General features: G+C 36.2%; 1 protein-coding gene and 1 long non-coding RNA gene across 2 annotated transcripts in view; one reads left to right on the top strand and one right to left on the bottom strand.

Annotated features, from left to right (window-relative positions):
• Nucleotides 1-5,487, bottom strand: part of LOC100637354 (alpha-taxilin-like) — a 17,077-nt gene that overhangs the window by 4,463 nt on the left and 7,127 nt on the right. The window lies entirely within an intron of this gene.
• Nucleotides 5,222-5,478, top strand: LOC109587463 (uncharacterized). Its single transcript, XR_002187628.1, has 3 exons — nt 5,222-5,270; nt 5,319-5,400; nt 5,459-5,478. It is a non-coding gene; the product is annotated as an uncharacterized LOC109587463 (long non-coding RNA).

Here is a 5,487-nt window from a genome sequence, read left to right as displayed (position 1 = left end):
AGTAGGACACTCTCCTCTAATTATTATCTACTCTTATTATTACTAATGGCTATAATGGCATTATTAATAATTGCAATTTTTAACCTGAACGCAAAGTTTGCAAATAATTGTACCTGTATTTAAAAGTAACCTTGATACTCTTATTTTCAATAGCTACTATTTCTTAAGGTTAACCATTGCGACTGTATCATTAATTTCATACTGTGCATCAAATTGCTAATAAAATGTAGCTAAGTTGCATCTATTAAAAATTGAGGTTAACTGTGTATGGTTCCAGACTAATAGTTATACAGGACTACAGGAAAATCAAATCTAATTTTATTATCCATCAACTATAAAGTAAATTACAACAAGTAAGTCATCAATAGCCTATTGATATCTGTATCCAATAGAAGAACAAAGGTCTCAATAGTGGTGAATGTCTGTTAACATAGTGAAGAATAATGAAATAATTGTTCTCACTTTGATGGTAAAACTGCCTGCTGTTTATCCTATAAGTATATCATCTATCCACTCCCCTCACCGATATAAAGATCATACCATTACGATCATACCCCCAGTATAGTAGAGCATCCAAAAGATATGACTATGTCCCTTTACTGTTCTTCTCTTCTCATTCTTTGCATTGCTACTTCTGCCATTGCTAAGAATGATGATTGTTGTTCTACAATTGAGGAATCAGTGGCCAATTTCAGTTCACAGATTAGCAATACCTGCAATGGGCCATCAGATGCAGCAATAGCTTCACTGCAGGCAAATGTATCTGCACTACAAGAGACAGTGTCTACTGATGTGTCTTCACTAAAAGAGACAGTGTCAACTGAAGTAGCAAAAGTATCTTTAAATGTAGAAGCTATATTTTCAGAAGTATCTTTACTACAAGCAGCAGTATCAGCAGTGTCTTTACATGTATCTTCATTGCAAGTAAATGTATCTGCACTACAAGAGACAGTGTCTACTGAAGTAGGAGAGGTATCTTTAAAAATAGAAGCTGTATCTTTAAACGTGTCTTCATTACAAGCAGCAGCATCAGCAGTATCTTTACGTGTATCTTCATTGCAAGTAAATGTATCTTCACTGCAAACAGAATTGTCTTCTAAAATTGCAGCACTATCAAAAAAAGTATATTCATTGCAAGGAAAAGTATGTACTAAAATATCGATATTAAAATTAGAGGTATCTTTTCTATCTAATAAAATATCCATAATGAAATCAGAGTTATCTATTAAAATTGCAACAGTATCTTCACATATATCTTTCCTACAAGCAAAAATGTTCTTACTACAACAAAGAATATTTGATATCTCAGTTGATCTTACAATACTGGTAAACCAATCCTCACACATATATCAGTACTTTACATATCAGCACTTCACCTCATGTTATGATATACTCAGAAAATTTCCCGGAAGTCCATCAGGATACTATAGTATTGTTGCGTTCTCAGACAAAGTTTACTGTCACATGTCCAGTTTACCATTCAATAGCAACAAAGGATGGATTAGGATAGCCTTTCTTGATCTGTATAACACAAAGGATTGTCCCAAGGAATTTAGACTTATTGAAAAACAAGGTATTCGTGCCTGTGGCAGGCCTTACTCTAACACCGGGAGCTGTGTCAGCACTTACTTTCAAGTTCAGGACTTCAAGTATTCACAAATGCATGGAAAACTAGTCGGCTATCAGGTAGGAACTCCTGATGGAGCTCGCAGTGGTATTGCATTCAACATTAATTCTGAATATGTTGATGGCATTAGCTTGACCCGTGGTAGATCAAGACACCACATATGGACCTTTATAGCTGGCCAAGAAAGCAATGGTCATAAGAACTACTGTCCTTGTGCCAATTGGAATGCAAATCCAAGAGGTGTTCCATCATTTGTTGGTAATGATTATTACTGTGAAGGTGGGAGTGATGATATACCAGCAAGACAAAACTATATTTATAAGAATGATCCATTATGGGATGGTTTTGGATGTGGTACCAGTGAAAAGGCATGCTGTAAGCCCACATGGTTCAGTAAGACTGTTAATCCTCCAACCAGTGATTCTATTGAACTGAGGATCTGTCTTGATGAAGGAAGCTACAATGAAGATGTTCTTTTGAAGGAATATGAGATTTATATTAGGTAGACTTTAGGTTTATTATTTACTGTGATTTTGCTATATGTATAACTTTTTTGCTTCTACTATTGTTCTAGGAATTTATTTGTTCAATTAACTAAGAGAATTATGGTTATGAATTGTCTTTATAACTTGAGGTTTGCCGCAGGTCGTTCATAACACTCATTACAGACAACACTACATTATAAATAATAATGAAAAATTCATCTGAATCCTACATATAGGCTATGCCTATATAATAGCCCATAGTGATTTACATTCTTATATAGTTATACACTCATAATTCATGCATAGCTATAAGAGCTACTGTAAATTGTTTGCAGGTTAATCTAAATACATGCATATATACATGTCTGGGGCTGCATCAAACTATGAGGTAATGTTATGAAGAAACTTGAGCTAATTTCGGCCAAAAGTAAAAGATATGGTCATGTCAACTTTACAGTGCATGCACGTGTGTCAATAACATGTAACTGGCTACATAACAATAGCTTCTTCACTGAAAAAGTATACATGCTTTTATTTGTGGGTCAAATCTACACAGCACATGCAGAGTGAGTCTGCTTGCACATGCACAATGTTACACTATAACAGATCCACTCTGTGTTGTGACCCACAAATAATTTTACAGCATATTTACTTATTCACTTAAATTCACTGGAGTACTAGTATACTACTCAGTTCAATAATTATTATTGATGAATGGCTGCAGGTCATCAGGACTCAAAAGCCTATTGAGTTGAGGGTGTAAGGTCATAAATTTAGATTGTATCTCAATGGAGAATGAAGCTTATCAAAAGATTGGTTCATATCTGTTAGTATAATAGAGTACCATTGATCCACTTCTCTCAGCATATAAAGATCAATAGGATTATAGAGTAGAGCACCAGATAATTCCAAGAGATATGACTATGTCCCTTTACTGTTCTTCTCTTCTCATTCTTTGCATTGCTACTTCTGCCATCGCTCAGAATACTCTCAATGCTGTCAACTGCTGCTCTAGAATTGAGAAATCAGTGGCCAGTTTCAGTTCACAGATTAGCAATACCTGCAATGGGCCATCAGATATAGCTTCACTGGAGGCAAATGTATCTGCACTACAAGAGACAGTGTCTTCACTAAAGAAGCAGTATCTTCTCTCTCAGCTGATATCAAGAAAGTCTTAAACTATTCTTCTGATCCTTTCTTCACCTCATGCTATGATATACTACAAAAGTTCCCAGACAGTCCCTCAGGATACTATAGGATTGTTGGGTTCTCTGACAAAGTTTATTGTCACATGTCCAGTTTACCATACAATGGTAACAAAGGATGGATTAGGATAGCCCATCTTGATCTGTATAACACAAGGGACTGTCCAACAGGGTTTAGACTTATTGAAAGCAATGGTATTTGAGCCTGTGGTTGACCTTACACTAACACTGAGAGCTGTGTCAGCACTTACTTTCAAGTTGAGGGCTTCAAGTATTCAAAAATCTATGGAAAACTAGTCGGCTATCAGGTAGGAACTACTGATAGAGCTCATGGTCCTGGATTTAACATTGATTCAAAATATGTCGATGGTGTTAGCTTGACCCATGGTAGAACCAGAAATCATATCTGGACCTTCATAGCCGGCCAAGAAAGCAATGGCCATAGGAGCTACTGTCCATGTGCCAAATGGTATGCAAATCCAAGAGGTGTGCCATCATTTGTTGGTCATGATTATTACTGTGAATCAGGGAGTCATCATACACCTACAATACCACACTATTTCTATAGACATGATCCATTATGGGATGGTTGGGGATGTGGTACCAGTGAAAAGGCATGCTGTAAGCCCACATGGTTCAGTAAGACTATTAATCCTCCAACCAGTGATTCTATTGAGCTGAGACTCTGTCTTGATGAAGGAAGTGATAATGAAGATGTTTATTTGAAGGGATATCAGATTTACATTAGGTAGTTAGACTTTAAAGTTTATTTACTTTGATTTTTGCCGTTTATGTTTAACTTCTTTGCTTTTAGTACTTTTCTAGGCTATTAATTAGTTTAATTATCATAGTGCATTGTGGCTTATACAACCTGCTATGGTCTATAGTTATGGCGACATTAATTCAAATGCTGGTTTCCATATAGCCCCTACAATTAATTAACACAGATAGAGCACAGGACTAACTTATATGCTATACATAACCACAAACCCAACAGCCCAAACACTCTTGCAAAACAAGTTATCATAATACTTCTCCATTGAAATTATTATATGTGTGCAGAATGGCAACCTTTTGCAACAACATAACACATTCACTCTGGGCTGTGATAAATTTGACCCACAAATAAATTCACAGGTTATTCTCTTATTCACTGTATACCATACAGTAAGATGGCTTTACATGAATGATGAATGACTGCAGGTCAAATGCCTATTGTATTAAATATAAATATATGGTGCTAGACTAATAGTTCCACAGGATTACAGGAAATTAGAATATAAACTTTTATTATGCATCAACTATAAAGTAAATTATAACCAGTATAAGCCAGCAATAGCCTAATGTTACTTGACAATGTATCCAATAGAAGAACAAAGCTATCTCAAGTGGGGAATGTCTGTTAGCATAGTGAAGAATGATAAAATAATTCTTCTCACTTTGATGGTCAGCCACATGTTGTTTATCCAATCAGTATATCACCTATCCTATCCACCCCTCTCACTGTTATAAAGATCATACCATTAGGATCATATCCCAAGAAAGCAGATTCACAAGAAAGCAGTGTCAGCTCAAAAGTGGAGATCAAGCGAACACACACACACACACACAGACAAAACGACTGCTTTACCCTCGCGTCACGCCTATGCGTGGCTCGGGTACACGGGTGTTTCAAATGAATTATTCTTGGACATTTACCGGTAGTTTGCGCAGAGAAATTTTGAAATTTTATGGTTGCCATGGTGACACTGTGCATAACAACCTTTTAAATAGATTTTTTACAGTCTTGTGGTGGAGCTACAGGGTCAAAATGGAGTCTATTTGTTTTAGCAAAACGAGAGCTTGAAGTAGCTCTTTGTTCCATGTTACTACAATTTTCTGGTCAAAAGTTATGGATCATAAAAGGTGGAACTTACACATGAGTCTTTTAGCTAACTGAAGGTTTTCTCTGAAGTAAGGAACTACTCATAAGGTAGCCTTATGCAACCCCTTTTCAAGTAGACTGTTGCTGTACTGCCACGTTTTTGTCTGTTACCATACCAGAGCAAACAGTATAATGGTATGTGGCCACCTGGAACTAAAGGTATTATATGGACATGTACTTAAGAGAGGGGCTTTTGCCTTTCTTTTCTTTAATTCAGAGTTCAAGAGTGACAATAAGAGGTTGAAT

The sequence above is a fragment of the Amphimedon queenslandica genome, unplaced genomic scaffold (genome assembly GCF_000090795.2).
Source record: "Amphimedon queenslandica unplaced genomic scaffold, v1.1 AMPQUscaffold_12561, whole genome shotgun sequence".
NCBI classification, from domain to species: Eukaryota; Metazoa; Porifera; class Demospongiae; order Haplosclerida; family Niphatidae; genus Amphimedon; species Amphimedon queenslandica.
The sequence above is the reverse complement of the archived record's forward strand: the minus strand, read 5'-3'. Positions and strand labels throughout refer to the sequence as shown.